At 47.9% G+C, this 20,442-nt stretch overlaps 1 protein-coding gene across 5 annotated transcripts in view; it reads left to right on the top strand.

The window, feature by feature from the left end:
* The window catches only part of HUWE1 (HECT, UBA and WWE domain containing E3 ubiquitin protein ligase 1), a 2,445,223-nt gene that overhangs the window by 2,057,095 nt on the left and 367,686 nt on the right, over positions 1 to 20,442 (top strand). The gene's annotated exons all lie outside the window — the stretch shown is intronic.

Raw genomic sequence — 20,442 nt, 5'->3', positions numbered from 1 at the left:
CCAAAGGATGTTTCTGGTGCCGTTTCATCTAGCAGGGAGCTGCGCTCGTGCCACGAGTGGGAACTACGGCAGGATCTAGTGGATCGCCTCTTCCGACGGTGGGGCACACCCCAGATCGACCTGTTCGCGACGGCGACGAACTCCAAGTGCCGGAGGTTCGCCAGCAGGTTTCCCCAGCCGAGGAGCATGGGCGATGCTTTCTCGTTCCCCTGGGCGGGCCTGTTCCTATACGCGTTCCCTCCATTGCCACTACTGATCCGGCTCATCAACCAGCTCAAGAGGTCACGGTGCAGGATGATCCTCGTCGCACCTGCATGGCCGAGGCAGATATGGTTCCCGGACCTTCTGGACTTGTCAGCGTCCCCGTCAATCAAGCTGCCAGTGGATGCGGATCTGCTCTCCAGGGAAGGAGGTGCCATCCTCCACCACGACCCGAAGTCGCTGAACTTGCAGGCCTGGCTCCTGCAGCGCTAGAGTTTGGAGGATACGACATACCGGCCGACTGCAGAGAGGTTCTTGCAAAGGCCAGGGCGTCCTCGACTCTTAAATGCTACGGACACAAATGGAAGAGGTTCTCTGTCTGGTGCCACGCACAGAAGATTAACCCTCTAAGGATTACGGCTCCCCAAGTACTGCCGTACCTGTTGACGCTGGCCAAAGCTGGACTGGCACACGCGTCCATCAAGATTCATCTTGCTGCGATCTCCCGATACACTAGAACCACGGGGCGGATGTCCTTGTGGTCTCATCGTCTGGTGAAAGAGTTCATGAAGGGACTGTTCAGATCGTTCCCGCCGGTGAAGGCTCCGGCCCCGGCGTGGGAGCTCAACGTGGTGCTGACCAAGCTCATGGGACCTCCGTTCGAGCCTCTGCACTCGGCCCCGTTGAAGTTCCTGTCGTGGAAAACAGCGTTTCTTGTGGCCATCACCTCCGCACGACGGGTGGGAGAGATCCAGGCCCTTTCCTGCAAGGCCCCGTACTTGACTTTTCACGACACGAGGGTGGTGCTCAGGACGCACCCCTCCTTCATGCCCAAGGTGCCGTCGGACTTCTATCTCAACGAACCCTTGGTGTTGCCTGTGTTTTTCCCGTCGCCTTCGTCGCCAGCTGAGAGGACTTTGCACTCGCTGGATATGGCTAGAGCGCTGAAGTTCTGCGTGGATCGCACTAAGTGTTTTCGGAAGACGTCACAACTCTTTGAACTTTGGACCTGTCAATCAGGGGAAGGCTCTCTCGAAGGCTTCCATTTCCAGATGGCTCTCCGGCTGTAACATGTACTGTCACCGGTTGGCAAACCGACCGCTGCCTGGCCGTCCGAGAGCACATTCCACCAGAGCGATCGCAGCTACCACGGCGTTCCTATCTGGTGTGCCCCTGCTGGACATTTGCAGGGCTGCTACGTGGAGGTCGACGCACACCTTCACGAAATTCTACTGCGTCGATCGGGATTCCAGGGAGGAGTCCAGGGTCGGCCAAGCAGTGCTGCGCAACCTGTTCGCCTGAGGTGAGCCTGGTGAGGAGGTAAGATTGCTTAATGTTGAGTTTGATGTGATGCTTAATGTTGAGCCTTTGCCACCTCCCGTGGTTGTGCATGTGGGTACTGCTATGTATTCTTTATTCATGAGCATGTGAATCCATGCCAGACCCCATGCTGGAGAAGGAACAAGTTACTTACCTGTAACTGTTGTTCTCCAGCATGGGTCTGGCATGGATTCACGTGTGAACCCTCCCGCCTACCCCTCTGCGGCTCTTCACTTGGTCATACTGCCACTTCACGTGCTTCCAAATCTGAAGATGGCTGCCAGAGGCGGGGCTTAGGTAGAGGGCAGTCATTGGCTGTGGTCAGTATGACGCAGAGACCAGTGATTGGTTACTACTACGAAAGACAGATCAGAAACGAAACTGATACTGGTTTTTTCTTTACCGAGGATTCCCAGCCTGACGGGGAATATTCATGAGCATGTGAATCCATGCCAGACCCATGCTGGAGAACAACAGTTACAGGTAAGTAACTTGTTCCTTACTCACCCTTGAGCAAAGACTCTGCTGCCACTGACCATTTATAGTAATGTACCCCATTGACTGCAAGGTTGAAAGGATGTAAACTGGACTGTGCATAGTCATCATTTTACACACTGTTTTTTATAATTAGACTGTAAATTAAATCAGAAGTGTAAAAATGATCTGCCTCTGCATGATTATGCACACAGCACCGGAACTCTGAAAAATACAATTGTTTAATACTGGTTTTCTTTCACTGGGAAAAAAAGCATAACTTGTTTAAAAAAAATAAAAAGAATTGCAACTTAGTTTTCGATCTTATTAATTATACAATCCTTAAATTCTAAGAAAACATACACATTGCTTCTGAAGCTGAATGGAAAGAAACCATTCCTTTTCTCAGTGTGCAGTTTATTTTTTTGAAAGGCTTCAGAGAAATACATTGTTTCAGAGGTGGCTTGCAATTACATCCATGTAGATAATAATCACAAGAAGCCTTCTGGTTTCTGTCAAGTAACCTGACCTTTGCACTGCCCTCTGCTCTAAACCTGTGTGTAAATGTACCCAGGAAAATAATAAAGCTGGCGTATTTACAAGATTTTCATGTGTAAAAAGGCCTGGTACTCTCCTTATCTGGAGCCCTTCTCAACATTTTGCGGGATTGCCAGGATGCCATGTGCCAATCTCTTCAATCTGATTTGGATACCTCGGATTGTGTTAGTGTTGCGATGACAAAGTGCTGTGACCAGAAGGTTTGCGTGGCTACACGGATCAGGCTTTACCCCTGATTTTCAGGTGAGATTATTCTACATGCCCTTTGATGGTTCTCAACTGTTTGGGTCTAAGGCAGACGAGAGTTTAGAAATGTTCACCAACCACAGCAGATGCATTCGGCCACCCCGAGTTGGAGGGGCCAGCCCTTTTGATTATATCCTTAATTTGGAAGAGCGAAGGAACAATTCTCTGAGGACAGATAAGACTGCCTCGTGATTCACGAAGACGTGGGGGGTATAGCTGCCCAAAGAACCTCTGCCTCTTTGCCTTGCAAAGCAGCCTTAACACCAAAACCTCTTTGAGGCCTTAGTCACTGTGGTGGAGGCAGACTGACAAAGCATTTTGAAGAATGGCAATGCATTACTTCAGATGCTTGAACCCTGAAAACAGTAGCCTGTAGTAACTGCCTTCCATTCTTGAAAAGGCCTCTGAATTCTCCGCCAGGCACATCCTCGTTGTAGGATCCAGATCTGCTTCTCTTACTGGAGATTTTCTCTGTTAGAGAAAGGTGCAATATAATTGGTAATTGCAACAGAGAGGAACCAAGGATGTTATTCCCCTTCCTCCTTCCCAAAAAGGACGAAGGACAGTGACCCATCTTGGACTTGAGCCACTAGAACAAGTTCCTCAGGAAGGTCCAGTTGAAGATGCTCACTCTTTCGCAAATCCTCCAGGCCCTACAGTTCCAGGATGGGATGGTGTCCCTCGATCTTCAGGATGCTTAGTTCCATGTGCACATCCATTCCAAGCACAAGTAGTACCTGTGGTTCGCCTTTGGCAGTTCTCATTTTCAATTTCGGGTTCTGCCATTCGGGCTCATCTCCACCCCGAGGGTCTTAACCACAATGATGATGGTGTTAGATGCAAGTCTAAAAAGGGGGGTCTACCCCTACCTTGACGAATGGCTGATCGGGGCTCATTCTCCCAAACAAGTTCTGGAATATTTCCACATCTCCTGTCACTCCACAATCTGGGCTTCTTGATCAATTCCAAAAAGTACAACAGAATACCTTCCCAGAAGCTTCCATTTATTGAAGTGGTCCTGGATGCTTCCTCAGGGAAAGCTTTGCCACCCTATGGGAGAGCTCAACATATTCTGCAGTTAGTCATGAAGTTTCAGAGTGCCCAACATCTTCCAGCCTTTGATTTTCTGAGGTTGCTCTGTCTCATGGCATCCTGCATTTTCCTGGTTCCATAGGCCCGTCTGAGGATGAGATCCCTTCAGTGGGCAATCAGATCCCAATGGTCACAGTTCTCTGGCAGGATGACAGACCACCTTCGGGTCCTGAGCAAGGTTGCACAGGACCTCCTTTGGTGGGCCTGCAAGGAGAATGTGATGAAGGGAGAACCCTTTTGGCAACCATGGCCAGAGATAACAGTAGTTACCGAGGTTTCCCCTCACAGCTTGAGGAGCTCATGCAAACGTCTGACTATCGGCAGTCGTTGGTCTCCATCGGAGTCCGGACTACACATCAACCTTTTAGAACTGAGGGAAATCAGACTGGCGCTGATGGCCTTTCTGCCCTCTGTGCCGGGGAAGAACGTCCTGATATTGACAGACAACACAGTGGCCATGCATTACCTCAACAGTCACAGCTCCGCAGGTGCTTCTGTATTTGTCATTGGCCAAGGCAGGACTGGCCCACGCTTCCATCAAAGTTCATCTGGCGGCTTTATCCCGCTACACCAGATCTCCTGGACGATCATCCTTATGGTCACATCGATTGGTCAAGGAGTTCGTCAAAGGACTATTTCGCTCGTTCCTGCTGGTGAAGGCTCCGTCCCCGGCGTGGGAGCTCAATGTGGTGCTGACCAGGCTCATGGATCCTCCGTTCGAGTCTCTGCATTCGGCGCCACTGAAACTTTTGTCGTGGAAAACAGCTTTTCTTGTGGCCATCACCTCAGCACAACGAGTGAGATTCAAGCCCTCTCTTGTAAACCACCTTACTTGACATTCCCCAAGACGAGGGTGGTGCTACGGACGCACCCCTACTTCATGCCCAAGGTGCCTTTCGACTTTCATCTAAACGAGCCCTTGGTGTTACCAGTATTCTTCCCAACACCTTATTCGCCAGCTGAGAGGACTTTGCACTCGCTGGACGTGGCTAGAGTGCTGAAGTTATATGTGGACCGCACAAAGAGTTTTCAGAAGACATCGCAACTTTTTGTGAACTTTGGCCCTGTGAACCATGGGAAGGCCCTCTCCAAGGCTTCCATTTCCAGGTGGCTCTCCGGCTGCATCACCCAGTGTCACTGGTTGGCAAACTGACTGTTGCCTGGCCGTCTGAGCCCATTCGACCAGAGCGATCACTGCAACTACAACGTTCCTGTCTGGTGTGCCCCTGCTCGTCATCTGCAGGGCTGCTACGTGAAGGTTGACGCACACCTTCACCAAGTTCTACTGCGTCGACAGGGATTTCAGGGAGGAGTCCAGAGTCAGCCAAGCAGTGCAGCGCAACCTGTTTGCTTGAAGGTGAGCCTGGTGAGGAGGTAAGAGATGCTTAATGTTGAGCCGTGCCACCTCCCGTGGTTGTGCATGTGTGTATTCTGTATTCTTTATTCATGAGCATGTGAATCCATGCCAGACCCCATGCTACAGAAGGAACAAGTTACCTACCTGTAACTGTTGTTCTCCAGCATGGGACTGGCATGGATTCACATGCGAACCCTCCCGCCTACCCGTCTGCGGCTCTTCACTTGGTCCTACTGCCACTTTACGTGCTACCAAATCTGAAGATGGCTGCCAGAGGAGGGGCTTAGGTAGAGGGAAATCATTGGCTGGGGGCAGTATGACCCAGAGACCAGTGATTGGTGGTTAGGAGAAAGACAGTTCAGAAGTGAAACAGATTTTTTGTCTTTACTGAGGATTCCCAGCCTGACAACGGGAAATATTCATGAGCATGTGCATCCATGCTGGAGAACAGTTACAGGTAATTAACTTGTTCCTTTGTTGACCTCCTCAATCACTATCTGGTTACGGGATTCTGGGAGTCTATACGGTTTTAAATGGACCATTTTACCCGTAGGTGTTGTAATATAGTGGTATGTGCCTTTTACTCTTTCTGGTTTTTCTGAGAATACATCTGGAAATTAGTTTACATCTTATAGATCTTGTTGTTGGATAGATTAATTGAATTCCTCCCAAGCAAAGTTACTTTTCTCTTCAGGAAGCAGACAGGCTAGTACTTTGGCATTGGTGGATGACTGGTTATCTTTCCACTCTCTCAAGAGATTTACGTGATATAAATGGACCTTCTGTTTTCTGTCCGGTTGGGCTACTTTATAAGTACGGATTCCTGTTAGTTCTACTATCTCATAGGGTCCGTGCCACTTGGAGACAAGTTTGTTTTCTCAGGTGGATGAGTGGACCAGTACTTTTTTCCCTATGGAGAATGATCTGAAGCTCACCTTTTTGTCATAAGTGGATTTTTGTTGGCTCTGGGCCTTTTTCATAGGAGTACAAACTAGAACAAAAACCAATTTCATATGTTCCTGCATTCTGGTGGCGGTTTGCGAGATGGGATTGGGTGCCTCTTCTCGTTCTTCCCAGAGTTTCCATTGCATGTCCAGGACATCTCCAGGCTCTCTACCATAGAGCAGTTCAAATGGAGATAAACCTGCGTAGGCCTGAGGGGTTTTCCTTACTGCAAATAGTGCCCACTGGATCATTCGGTCCCAGTCCTTCCCGTCCTCATATACCAATTTTCGCAACATTTGCTTCAGAGTTTTATTGAATCTTTCTACCAAGCCATCGGTTTGGAGATGGTACACAGAAGTTTGCAAGGTGGTAATGTAGAGTAACTCTTTGACTTCTGCCTTAAGCTTACTCATAAAATTCGAACCCTGGTCTGTTAGTATTTCTTTGGGAAAGCCGACCCTGGAGAAATACTGTAGGTGTTTAAGGATCTGCTGTTCGCATTGGGAATGCTTCGGGATATCTGGTTGCAAAGTCACAATCATAAGGAGCTATTTATTGCCTAGTTGTGGTTGTCTCTAGAGGTCCAATTATGTCCATCCCAATTCTTGGAAAGGGGACTTCTACGATCAGCAACGGGTTAAAAGGGGTAGGTAATGGGATGTGCGTGCTATTCTTTTGGCGTTTCACATATCTGGATGAAGGTATTTCTATCGGTGTGGATACCTGGCCAGTAAAACTTCCCACTAATATGTGCCTAGGTTTTAGATTGTCCTAAATGCCCCCCGGTAAAATGGAGAATGCGTGATCTCCAGCACAACCTTTCGTTGGCTTTTGGATATTATCAAGTGTTTTTACTAAACCTTCCATAGATGTCTCTTCGATAAAGCAATCCTTGTTTTAAGAAGAAAAGGGGGCTTGCCTTCTCCTTCCGGAATTGCTTGTAAATAACCTTCAGCGAGAGCTGGATCATTTTGCTGGCGAAGTCTAGGTCGGGATAGATGGAAGGCTCTTCTCCCTTCCTTTCTTCGATGTTGAGATTTATCAGCTTCCACAAAACCCAAGTTACCTCTTTCTGTTTTATCTGGTTCACTTTCTTTAAAGTGAGGAGATGGAGCTCTTTCCAAAATTCTTAGGCCAATTTGATCTCCACAACATACTTCAAAAGGGATTTCACCATGAATCCGTAAGAGAAACTTTGCATCTCCCCTGAAGTCTGGGTTGATAACGCCTGCTAAAACGTGTATCCCAAACTTCGACGCTAGACCTGATTTTCGGGCCAGTCTTATGTAGCACCCCACAGGGGGCATCAAAACCAAGTCTGTAGGAATCATTCCTCTTTTTCCCAGAGGGGACGATGGCTTCCCTACTGCTACAGATATCAACCCCTATTGACTCCTGGGTGGCAATTGAAAGGTTAGAAGCTCACGGACTACATTTTTTTGAAATTGTATAGGTCACCCATTAATTTCAATTGAGTCACATCCCACTTTTCACGCCATATGTAAGAACTCATGGTGGCAACAGTAAAAACAGACGCAAGTGATCACAGTTCAAGGGTGTTTATTAAACTGTATAAATGGGTGTGAAAAACACCTAATCTAAACCAAAATCTAAGATGGGAGCAAGCGATGACCATCAAATAATAAAGCAGTCCTAGTGGCGTCAAATAAAATGGGCCTATACTAAAACACCTATTGCCAATCCTTACCACAAAATTACAAAAATAGTGTGGGCTAAGTTCTCAAGAAAAGAAAGAAGTGTTCACCAAATGAAAAGCCAAGATGGTATGGCTAGATCTCCCTTCCCCACGTTTTTAACACGGGACAAGGCAGGACCTTGGAGCACAGCACAATCCTGGGCCTCGCCAGCACAAGGTTACAGTTCCTATCCACGATGCCAGGACCTTCCAGGGCCAAGTCTGTTTCCTGCAAAAATCTCTTGCCTTAGAAGACCCGGCTGTACCAAAATTAATAAACAAAAGTTCCTTTGGCAATCTTTTCACGTTGGGCTCTGATCCTTCTTATGGCATTAGCCTCCCTCAATCCTGTTTACTACAGCCTTTTACTCGAACATATCATTTAACAGTCTTACTGTTCCTTTCACCAACTATCCATTGTGAACATCTCTCAGCCGGGTTCAAACTTGTCACAATGTTCACAAGTATATCACTAATGACTCTCAATTCGCAAGTATCCCTCTGCCTGGTTCACATTTCAGTTTTACAATGTTCAATCAGTTTTATCCAATGTGTCAAAGACTTTCGAGTGTATGAGGGGTTTTGCTCGACACTCGTGGGACCACTTTGACTGTTCACACTAGTCTCTTAAGGCCTTTTAGTCTTTGTAGTTTCATCAAAACAACACAACCCCAAAATAGATGGACATATACTAATTGGTGAAATATAGTAGCCCTTCTTCACATTTTTTGTAGAAACCAATCAATGGGTATAATCCCTGTGCCTTGTCCCAGGAGTTTCGTTCACCCCACTTTTCTGTTCAAGAGAAACGGCAATGTGCCGAAACATGTGTTGCTAATGGACAGTACTCTATTATCGAATAAACTCATTGTGTTGTGGCATTAGTATCTTTTGTTTAATAAGTGGCGGTGGGAGCCCTCTTTGCCAATAAGCACTGCGACAGTGAGCATTAGTCCTTAACTGCTTCGAATACAGGATACCTGGCGCGCAAGGAACCGCTCAAACTAACCCACAACTAAGTATACAACCCCAAAACCACTTCATCAGAGTCCTTCGAATGAGCGCCCCCGCAACACCTGACCACTATTGCTTCTGAACCTTTTGATAGGGTTCCTTTAAAGTTCAATTACACAAGTTCTTTACTCTACAAGATTGCCGCCTGCAACCTTGGGCCCAGCACAGTTCTGTTTCTCTATCTGTCTTCTCCGACTCACCGGCTGTGGTCAACTGTTGTCTCGGCAGCCAAGGACGGTACCACAGTGTCAAGCTCTTCTTCCCGCTTTGACTATTAGCGCAGGAGGGCCCCGTGTTCACACCAGCTGGCCTGCTCGGTCTTTTGATTTCCCTTTCAGATGCTTTGCGGGTCTGAGGTAAAAAGGGCACTGGTAATTCCCTAGTCACTCCCGGTCTCTCTGCCTTTCTCCTTCGTTTGAACTGCCAGTCTGGAATGGCTTCTTCCTCGTGCGTTTGGCCCTGCTCAAATTGTGCTTTCGTGGTCTGCCTTTTATCCTTGTGGGGAAGGGAAAGGGCCGTCTGGTGTGCCTAGTTTTTGTCAATTGCCTGACTCTGCGTGACCCTTGTGTTGGGACATGTCTGGTAAACGGCTCGGTGTTAGTCTGTTGTCTGTCACGGTGTAAAAGTGTTTTTGTTGGAAAGGGGGGGGGGTGCAGAACATCTGAATATCCTACGGGGTAGGATTGGGAAGGGGGTAACGCGTCTCACCCATCAGTGTCCCACTTCCACTCCCTGCTGACCCCCATCCAGGTGATCCTCCCACACTGGTCCACTCCCATGAACTGGATCCAATAGCGATGGCCATGTCCTGGCCCCCCTGGATGATCGATCCCCGGAGACTAATCAGGGAGACGGCTTCAGGTTTCTCACATTAGACACACGCTAATTCTGAATCTCAGGTGGGGCAAGCACTAAAAATCTTTTTGCTACTGTTCCTTCACACATCACACCACCATCTCCTGATTGCTAGTCTATGTACAGCATGAAATTCTAAGCAGATTCACAAGCATCAGAAGCCATACATCACTCAGTCGTCGTATTTCTGATGATTGGATCTGCTTAGATTCACATGCACCCACCCTTCCTCCCCTCTTGGAGTAGACTGAACATAGACATCTTACACCTTTTTCTTCTGTACTCACTCATGCTTTGGTAGGGCTCCCTCACTGCAGAACAAAAACTACTTCTGGGACTTCAACATTTGAAGGATTTTGGGTACACTACACGTCACGTTGTGGATATTATTAGTCATGCCCATGTTGAGGTCCCTTTTCGATTTTTGAAATAAAGATGCAATACTCTGCGATTACCACTAGATGACAGACTATATGAACAGCTTGTGAATCTAAGCAGATACAATCATCAGAAATACGTTTATGGTAGGCAATGTGTGTTACTGAGAGTTGACCAATGCATTTCTATAGTACCTGGTGTACAGCCAAGACACAAGATACTGGTACTAAGTGAAAAGATCTTTTTCCCTGTACCACAATGAGAAAAGATAGATTTAGAGAGACATCGCTGTGACCGCACAAAGCGGTCTTTCTAAATCCAACTGTCAGCCCCTGCCACACACAAGTGCACGCAGCGGCCGTCAGGTTCTGTGAGGCCCTGCGGATTCGTCACAGGAGTCGGAGGTGAGTGACTGTATATGGGTGTGCACCTGTGTGCATCTGTGTGGGTATGTGTGGTGAGAATTTGTGTGTTGATTCTGGCGGGGGGTGTTGGGTTGTTTAAAGTGGGGGAGGTGGGGTTAAACACCACTCACATCCCCCCTGAGTAACAAGAGCATGAGTGTGCAAGGGTTATGTTTGGAGGGGGGGGCAGTATGTTGTAATCTTGCATTTTAAAGGAAACACAAATGGACAAAAATAAATCTGTTTGTGTGCATGCTTTAAAATGCAGGAATCTGACATAGAACAAAAATACTAGGACGAAGATGTAAGGAAAGAATGGTCTCAAAGTAAGATGGACACGTGACCACAGTTCAAGGGAGTTTATAGAACTTTATCAAGGGTGTGATAAACGCCTATCTAAACCTTAATCTAAGGATGGCAGCAAGCTACAACCATCAAATAATAACGCAGTCCTAGTTGAGTCGTTGTCAAAATAATAAGGCCTATACTAAAAAACCTATTGCCAATCCTTACCACTAATTTACAAAGAGTGTGGGCAAATGGACATGACAAAAGTGTTCACAAAATAAGTGAGGATGTTCTGCACGGGATACAGTGGTTCACTCGAGCATAGCACCCTCTTGGGCTTCTTCGGCGCCAGGACACAGTTCCATTACCAACATCAGGGCCTTCTGTTGCCAAGTCTCTTAAAGTATCAGTCTCTTGATTCAGAGGTCCTGATGTACCAAAACGAAAAGTTCCTTCACAAATATTCAAGTCAGGTTATTCACTCTTCACCCTGGATCTCCCTCTTCCGGGCTCAGATCTTCTTCTCCAATGCTTGTATAATATCTTTTCACCCGCATTGGATCTTTCATGGATTCACATGCTATGAATATTTCCCCGTCAGGCTGGGAAACCTCTAACTTTATCTTAGCGTTCTCCTATGGAAAACTTTGACACTTCAGTGTCCTATCAACGCCCTTTTTGGGTGCTTTAGGCCCCACCAATAGGACGTCTGGTATAAATAGCCCTGCCCCCGCGGCTTCCCTTCAGATTTCAACCTTCTCCAAACTGTTGGGGTCACCTTGTGTTTCTTCGTGTTTTTGCACGTGCATTTTGTTTGTGGGCTAGGATGTCTGGAGCCCAGAAAGTCTTTTTCTTGCTGTGTGCTACCTGTGACAAGAAGGTGTACGAAGGGGAAGGTCACATGGACTGTCTTTACTGTCATCACTCGGTGGATACCTGCGAGATATGTCAGGGGTTTTCGCAGAAGACCTTGAAGGACTGTAATAGACGGCTCATATGTTGGCTTAATGAGGGCACGCAACCGGGCTTCTGGGGTGGGTTTCGGCCCGGGGGAGTCAGTCTTCCGGAAGGGCAGAGAAATCCGCAGAGCATCGGCGAGCGGCGTCAGCAGAACCCCCTGCTAAGAATCATTGGGCCGCGGTGCCTGTGTCGGTGGTGGGGAGTGGCAGCAAGTCTTCATCGAGGCTGCATCAGTCGAACTGGGCAAGTGGCTCTTGGTTGTCCAAGCATGGTCGGCCAGACAAGTTCAAGGGGTCTGGTAGTAGGCTCGAGAAGTCTACGGTGTCGGAGAAAGACCTGGCAAAGCCGAGGAAGTCTTTGTCAAAGCACTTGGTGACCAGGGACCATCACAAGTCTTCGTCCTGCCGGGAGTCTTGGAAGCATTGTTCCGGTTCTTCCAAGAAATCCGTGTCTCTGGTAAAATCGAGGGCTGGGGACGAGGTTAGACAGCAAGCTCGTCGACAGTGGTTCCGTCTTCGATGGTAGTGCTGCAGTCTATGGTCCTGTCGTTGATGGTGCTGTCATCGGTGCCGTCCACGACTTTGACGGATAGTGGTCCGCTGCTGTCATAGTCACAGGTGGAATCAGCAGGGTTGTTGATGACTGGTGGTGCGTGGCTGTCTGCCGCCTTTGAGTCAGTCCTTCCTGAGACCATTTTGCAGCAAGATCCTGCTATGTTTTCTGTTTCTTCAGGAATGCAGGAGGAACAGGAGCCAGTGTTTGACCCGTCAGCCTTGGGTCTGCAGAGTGCAAGGCCTTCGACATTGAGTGGGTTAGGGGCTGGGCTGCCCCTTTATCCATTGGTTAACCTGCAATCTCTGCTGTCGCTGCAAGTACTGTCTATGCTTCAATCTTTGTTGAGGCAAGTGGATGCGAGGATGCCTACTCCGAGTCCGGGGGTGCCGGTGGTCGAGGTGTTGCCTGGTGAAGCGCCTAGGGAAGACTCCTCCGGCACGGATGCCCTGCCATTGGGGTTGGTTCGTCCAGTCTCATCCTGAAGAGAGCAAGCTACCTGATTCGGACCCTGAGAGTGTTCCGCGGGACACCCTGTCTACTGTGTCGTTGCCGACGAGGGATGACGTGTGGGACACGGACCTGGAGCAGCCCCGTAGTGCGGCTCAGCCATCGCCTCCGGATGATATTGGGGCGTTCTACGCCATGTCGAAAGCATGTCTGGAGTTTGGGCTTGTGCCTGAAGAGCAACGTAAGGACTTCTTCTTCGACCATATTGGCAAGCGGAGGAAGGCGGACTTCTCGGTGCTGATACTCGACCTCGTGTGGCAGGAGGGCCTGCGCACGATGCGCCTCCCGTTTTCCGAGCCGGCTGTGAAAGGTCGCCTTGAAAAGACATTTAAAGTTCGAGTCTACCCGTAGATGCCTGGTGTCGCAGCCCACTCCGAGTCTGTGGTGTCGGTGGGTGCCAGCCGTAAGGTCAGGAGCCTACATAAATGTGTGATGCCTCCAGACAGTGAGGCCAGGAAGCAGGACGCTTTTGGTAAAAAGGTCTTGGCGGTAGTGGCTACGGCTGTGAAGACTGCAAATTCCCTGGCGATAATGGCCAGATATGATTGTGAAATGTGGCATCGGCTGGCCCCCAATTCTGGAACATCTGTCGGAGCAACACCGAACGGAAGCCATGCTGTTGGTTCAAGAGGGGGAGGAGGCCTCCAACCACAGCATCAATATTGCTGTGGACCTGGCGGAGTCTGGTTTTAAACAGATTAATAATGGAGTAGTGCTCCGATGGCAGGCCTGGTTGAAATGCACAGGCTTTCACAAGTACGGAAGTACAATATAAAGTCATCGACATGACCTGTGAAGGCGAACACTTGTTAGGCGAAAAAATTGATCAGGCCCTGATAGGGATGAAAGGGGATACGGAAACCGCTAAATCCTTGGGTTCCTTACTAGGTGGTCGCTCCTTTCGAGCTTTTTGTGGTGCCTCGGGAATGCCCGGTCTGCTTCCTCCAGAGATCAGGGGTACGGGCGCTCCAGCTACTCTTCTCAAGGGTATCAGTGTTCTGTCCAGTCGGCGCAGAAGGGCCAGGTCTTCCAAGCTCAGCGAAAGAGGGGTTTGCAGTCCACGGCGTCCAAGGGGTGACGCACTAAAACTCAACAATGACTGCCATATGGGCAATCTGCTGGGGGGGCAGGGTCGCCATCCATGTCGACGAGTGGCAGAAAATGGTGCTGGACACAGTGCCTCTCGGCTATTCGTTGGAGTTCCGGCATATTCCGGTTCCTATTCCACCGGTGCATGGGCTGCAGCCGCATCTTCAGATCATGTGGCAGAAGGTGTTGCTCTTGCTAGAAAAAGGGGCCATAGAACCAGTTCCGGTTGCAGCATAGGGCCAAGGGGTGTACTCCCGGTACTTCGTTGTTAAAAAGCTCAACGGCAAGTAGCGGCCTATTCTAGATCTTCGGGCGTTACACATTCTTGTTCAATGCCTGAAGTTCAAGATGCTCACCCTTCAAGATGTCATCCGGTCGGTGCAGCCGGGCGAGTGCCTGCCGTTGTTGGATTTGCGGGACGCCTATTTTCACATCCCATTTGTAAGAGGATTCAATTCAACACTACAGCTAAGTCAATGCCTAGTCTGGGATACTGAATGGAAACCCTTATTGATATATCTTTGTCCAGTTCATGCGTTCTGGATGACTACCCCATATAACACCCCTCTCTTGGAATCCTCCTGACCCCACTGAGCCAAGAAGTAGTTATGTTTTGCAAGTTAAAGGTTCATTTGAGAATTTAAACAATGTATATATATATCACGCTTTATAATAAATTAATAATTGAATATCACACTTAATCTGATCAGTAATCAATAATGGATAGTCTGGCACTAGCACACTTCTTTATAATCAATGATGAGTGGTTATAGGATGGATAAGATAGCAACAATACTTTATGGTTTCAAATGGATGCAAGGTGGAATGAAAATGCAGTACAGAAAATACTCAATATGATTTCAACAAAACAATGTAATCACTTTTCTCTGGCAATCCACCCCCCCCTTGATGCAATGCAAGGAAATGGAAGGAAAGCACACAGTTCTCAGAAATGTAATCAAATGTAATTCAGTTCACCCCAGCAAGCTTGGACTACAGAAGTTTGAAACCCAGGCCCAAAATGCTTTTATATGTGCTGGCAATGAAGTGAAAAATATGCTAAAATGCTTTTAATTCCCCCCAGAGGTTCAGGGTGAGTGGTATCTAGTTAATATTAGTCCAGGCTCACCCTAGCAATGATTCAGGGTTAGTTTTTATGAGGCAAACGATTTTTCTCAAGGAAAGCAAAAGCAGCTATCTTTTTGCAAGTGGAGAAATTTTCAAATCGCGGCAAAATTCGCGAATGCGTCGGGCGCGATTACAGAGGAACTACAAGGACTATCACTATCGTTTTGGGGTCCTAGGACAGCCTAGGACCTCAGCTTCGAAATGAAAGTTACTGCAAGTCTCTAGCACAAACGGTCACGGAGATATGAGCGATTAAATAAAGGTCGTTTTTCAGATTTGAAATTTTAAAGTTCAAAAAGACAAGTGCAGCTTGCAACTAGAAAATGACAGGTGACAGCTTTACAAATGACAGGTGACAGTTAGGAGACAGTTCTACTTAGATTAAAATAGAATTGAATTATATTATTTTAACTAGAAGATTGGTTCTGCACAGTTTTGCTAGGTACTCACACTATATTCTTGAATTAAATGGGCCTCGCCACGGATCTGGTCAGGTTTTAGACTGGACTCTGGTCTCTGCACTTCACAGTGATCTGGGTCAGCTCTGCTCTCTCTCTGGTTCTGGAAATTTGATAGATTTGAAGTCTCTGTCTGCTCTCTGAAGGTTGAGGGAGGTAAAGTATGGATTTTCCCGGCAGAGCTTCCAGCTGCAAATGGATTTGAAGGTCCCTATCTGTCCTGTCTGTCTGCTTTTATCTGTTTTTAAAATGGGTGTGTGTGCAGCATCACTAGGCTCTACCCCTCTCCACTTGTCATTGGCCAAGCTTTCATTTCTCCTCTGATTGGGGGAATGAAATGAAGTGTCATCATGATGAGGTCTGTTTATGATCCAGAGAACCCACCCCTGTCAACTTTACACACAATCTATATTTGCTCAAAAAACATATTTGCACAGGTACACATTTGTTTAAAATTACATGCACCCCTCACATATCACAGGAGGTATACCCTTGTCCAAATCTGCTCTTCCTGGGAGCTTGCATTCAGAAATGGCAATATTTGCACTTTTTAACTGATTTTGCAATTTCGGACATTAACCCAAATTTACACACATGTGCGCAAGGAGTATGGGCGTTAGTTGAAGTGTCAGATTTTTCACATGCACATATTTTGAGTAATATCCTCTTTTCCGCTAAAACCCCCCTAAACATACCACCGGGTCCTAACACGTCTTAAAATGTGGGCAGAAAAATCACAAGAATTATGGTGTCATTTAAATAATTTTCACAAGTCCGTACTATGAGTTATTCATCTTTTTAGAGTTATGTTCTGGCCCCAAAGGGGTGTGGTTTCCCCCCAGCACAAGGTTGAATTTCTGGTTTTTCCAGTTCTGCCAAGCCAGCTTGCTCTCACAGGCAGTGCTCCTCCCCTGTCCTTCCAGGAGGAAGCTCCATTTACGACTCCCGCCAATAAAACATTTGCCTGAGTCAGGACAGGGCTTTGTTCAGAGCTCCTGTATTCTGTGGGGGCTCCCCTTAATTCAATTATCAGAGAGATGGCATATCCTTAGTGTGGCCAGCAAAAGGCAGATAGGCCTGGGAACACAGCTGTGACTCAAGTCTCATCTCCTGTCGGGGGTAGCTGGTGGGCAGAATTCAGTTCCTTAAGCCAGGTTTCAGATAAAATGTCACTTTTTGTTACCCAGTTTAAGTCAAGACAATGTTTACATATGCAGCTAGAATGCTGATTCTAAGTTTAAAACTATGACATTTAAACAATTGCAACCTATGTGACACTCAAAGTAGGTCACTCATTTCTTTTAAACATTTAGATTTTTAGTGTCTTTCAGTCCAAATTTACTTAAACTGCTGAAATCCACAGCTCAGCCAGTCTTGTTATAAACCTTCAAGTCACTTCAGAATATAACTTTACATTGGATCCACCTCTCAGTAAGTCTTTCTTTGGCTTGCTTTGGGTTCATTTATTCAGTTTTACACAAAAAAGTAAAATCTGGTGTTGTTTTGAAACGCCGGCTTTCTGATAGTGGTGAGTACTGGTACTGCACCCCTTTTTGGGATTTAAGAAAATGAATTCCCAACAGTTATGGGTTTGCTTTTGCCAATCAGCATTTCCATTCCCAATGGTTTCAGACTACTGTGTGGTTAGTCCAATGGTGGTTTTAGGCAGTGTCCTTCTGTGCCCATAACATCGGCAAAATGGGTGGCAGCCTATTCTTCATGCACTTCCCTGTGCATTTTCTGGGAAGCTCTGGCCATCATGATGTTTTCCATGTCAATACTGCACAGTTTTGAGGTAGGGCTCGGATGCATGGGTAAATACATCCCACACTATGCGGCAAAAGCACCGCAGGGATCTGCATTTTGTGGTCGGAGAAGAATACTATCAGTTTTGGGTGCTCCCATTTGGCCTGAAGTCGTCCCCCAGGACTTTCACAAAGTGCCTGGCTCCGGTGGCGGCCTTCCTCCAGAGGTAAGGCAATCATGTGTACCCCTACCTGGAAGATTGGTTGTTGAGGGGTTTGTCGCAGGGAAGGGCACAAGTGTCTCTCCTGGCGACCATGCACCTTTTGCACCGGCTGGGATTTGCCAGCAACTTGAAAAAATCATATTTGACGCCATCCAGCGAGTTGGTGTTTATTGGGGTGCAGTTTCTTACCCGGCAAAATCTGGTGAGGCCTTACAGTGAGTGTGTGGAAAAATTGCGGGCCAAGGCAGGCGAGTGGAAAAAGGGCACAGTGATCTCAGTCCGAGGTTACATGTCGCTGTTGGGGGCCATGGCATCGTGTATCCCTCCTCTTCCCAATTGCTGCCTGTTCATGAGACCGGTGCACGAGTTCCTCGCAGACAGATGGTCGCAGAGTCAGGGATTATGGTCTGACAAGTTGGTGGTAGACAAATGCTTGGTGGACGCCCTATGCTGGTAGACAGGTACGGTCAATCTTGTAAGGGTCATGCCCTTGCTGGAGCCAGACTTCCAGTTTACGATTGTAGCAGACGCTTCCAGGTTGGATGGGGGATTAGGGGGGCACACCTAGACAGGTGCAGGGCCTATGGTCTTGGGTGGAGGCTTTGTTACATATCAATGTACTCTAATTGAGGGCGGCGCACTGGGCCCTAATGTAGTTTCTTCTGCGCATTGGTGGTGAGGGTGTTAACGGACAATACCACCACCATGTTCTATTTAAGGAAACGGGGGGGCACACATTCCAGAGTTCTGTCGAAGGAGGCACAGGACGTTTGGCATTGGGCTCTAGCTCAAGGGATCAGCATTGTCGCTTTCCATCTGCCCGGAGTTTTGAATGTTCAAGCGGACGCGCTTAGCAGGGACGCCAATCAGCTGCACGAGTGGGGGCTGAAGGAGCAGCAGGTGACACGGATCTTCCGGCGATGGGGGGGGGTATCCTCCGTTGGATCTGTTTGCTACGAGGGAAAACAAGCAGTGTCTGGAGTTTGCCAGCAGAGGGGCTCATCCCGAGTCATTGGGGGACGCTATCCTGTGTACGGGTCTCTTCGCGTATGCGTTTCCCCCCCTTCCCGCTCATTCGGAGGACAATCCAGTGGATTTGGAAGTACCAGTGCTGGGTGATTCTGGTGGTCCCGTTCTGGCCCAGGCAGACGTGGTTTTCAGATCTCCTTCATCTGGCGGTGAAAGAGCTGGTTTGGTTGGGAGCGAATCCGGATCTCCTGTCTCAGGACGACAGCAGAGTGGGGCATCACGATCCGGCGTCTCTCAGCCTGGCGGCGTGGCTCCTGACCACTCTGAGTTCGGTCATCTAGGAATGTCCAGAGAGTGTTGACGAATCTTGGAGGCAACGAGGGCGCCTTCCACAAATGTCTCGTATGGTCATAAATGGACAAGATTCTGTGAATGGTGTAAGGGTCATCCTGAGGGCGAACCTTTGGATGTTTTCCTGGCTCAGGTTCTCCCGTACTTGTTACACTTGGCGGTAGGTGGCCTGGCGTTGTCATCCATTAGGGTGCATTTGGCGGCGATTTCTCAGTTCACGAGAAAGCGCCATGCTACTCCTCTGTTTAGTGATTGCTTGGTGAAACATTTTCTGAAGGGGTTGTTTCGGACATTTCCTCCGGTGAAGAAGTTTGCACCTATGTGGTCTTAATGTAGTCTTAATGTAGTCCTTTCGGCTTTAATGAAACCTCCTTTTGTGCCTATGTCGATTGCTCCCTTGAAGTTCCTCTCATGCAAAGTGGTTTTTCTAGTGGCGATTACCTCGGCCAGGCGGGTTTCAGAATTGCGAGCACTGGTCACTGACTCGCCTTACTTAAGGTTTATGAAGGACAAGGTTCTGCTGGCCACTAACCCGCACTTTATCCCGAAAGTGCTGTATGCATTTCACAAACTTGCTTCTGTTGCTTTACCCTCGTTCTTTGCTAATGCATTCATGCCAGCGGAAAAGGCCCTGGATTCTCTGGGTGTTAAAAGTGCCCTAAAGTTTTATCTGAACCGCACACAGGACTTCAGGAAGTCAAAGAAGCTGTTTGTGGTGTTTGGGCCGTCCAGCAAGGGGCAGGCCATCTCCAAGCAAGGATTTTCCTGCTGGGTTTCCTCTACAATGTCGTTTTGTCACACAAAAGCTGGCAAGCCTTTGAGGGGTGCTCTGAAGGCTCATTCTATGCGATCCAAAGCATCGTCAGCGTTGTGGTCTGGGATACCGCTTGTGGACATTTACCAGGCAGCCTCCTGGGCGGTGCCACATACCTTCACCAGGCATTAAGGTCTGGGGCAGCAACATGTGGAAGATATGCAGGTGGGGCGTGCGGTCCTCCAACGCCTGTTTCAATGAGGTAGGTCCCGCAGCTTCGGGGTTCTTTCTATTTGCTATATCACTTGCTGGGTTTGTTGTTTCATGTATGCCATTGAATGCTGTTTGTTGGTTTGTGTTGGGGAGAATGCTCATAAATGGCTGATTTCCCTTACCTTCTGAGTACCTCAGCAGCTTTGCTGGATTTCTAGGCTTAATTTTTCCACCTGGTAAGAGTGTGAGCCTTTTTCCCACTCTTACATGTGTTTTGCTGTATGTTTTTACGATTTGTGTGATCTTGGGCTCTGGAGCCTCACCTACTCCATGAGCATCATGTTTTGTGTGTTACACAGCAACTTCAGTGCAGTGACACAGGGTTGTCTTTTAGACTTCCCACTGACGCCATTTTTCTGGGACTGACTACTGTCTCCCAGAAACATGTAAAGTTGCCATTAACTTTATGTAGTCTAAATCACAGACCCAGTACAACCAATCTTAGATGAAGTATTGGAAAGGGTTAATTCTTACCCCTTTTTGTCTGTTTCCCTTGGAGCACTGTTTCGCTCCCTTTTCATCAAGACTTGGCTGGTGGCAGTGGTAACTACCCTAATTTTTCTATCGAGGTTATCTTATATAACCATGGTATAGTTTTAGG

This window comes from Ambystoma mexicanum, chromosome 2p, assembly GCF_040938575.1.
Source record: "Ambystoma mexicanum isolate Mex_15411 chromosome 2p, UKY_AmexF1_1, whole genome shotgun sequence".
Lineage (NCBI taxonomy): Eukaryota > Metazoa > Chordata > Amphibia > Caudata > Ambystomatidae > Ambystoma > Ambystoma mexicanum.
The sequence above is the reverse complement of the archived record's forward strand: the minus strand, read 5'-3'. Positions and strand labels throughout refer to the sequence as shown.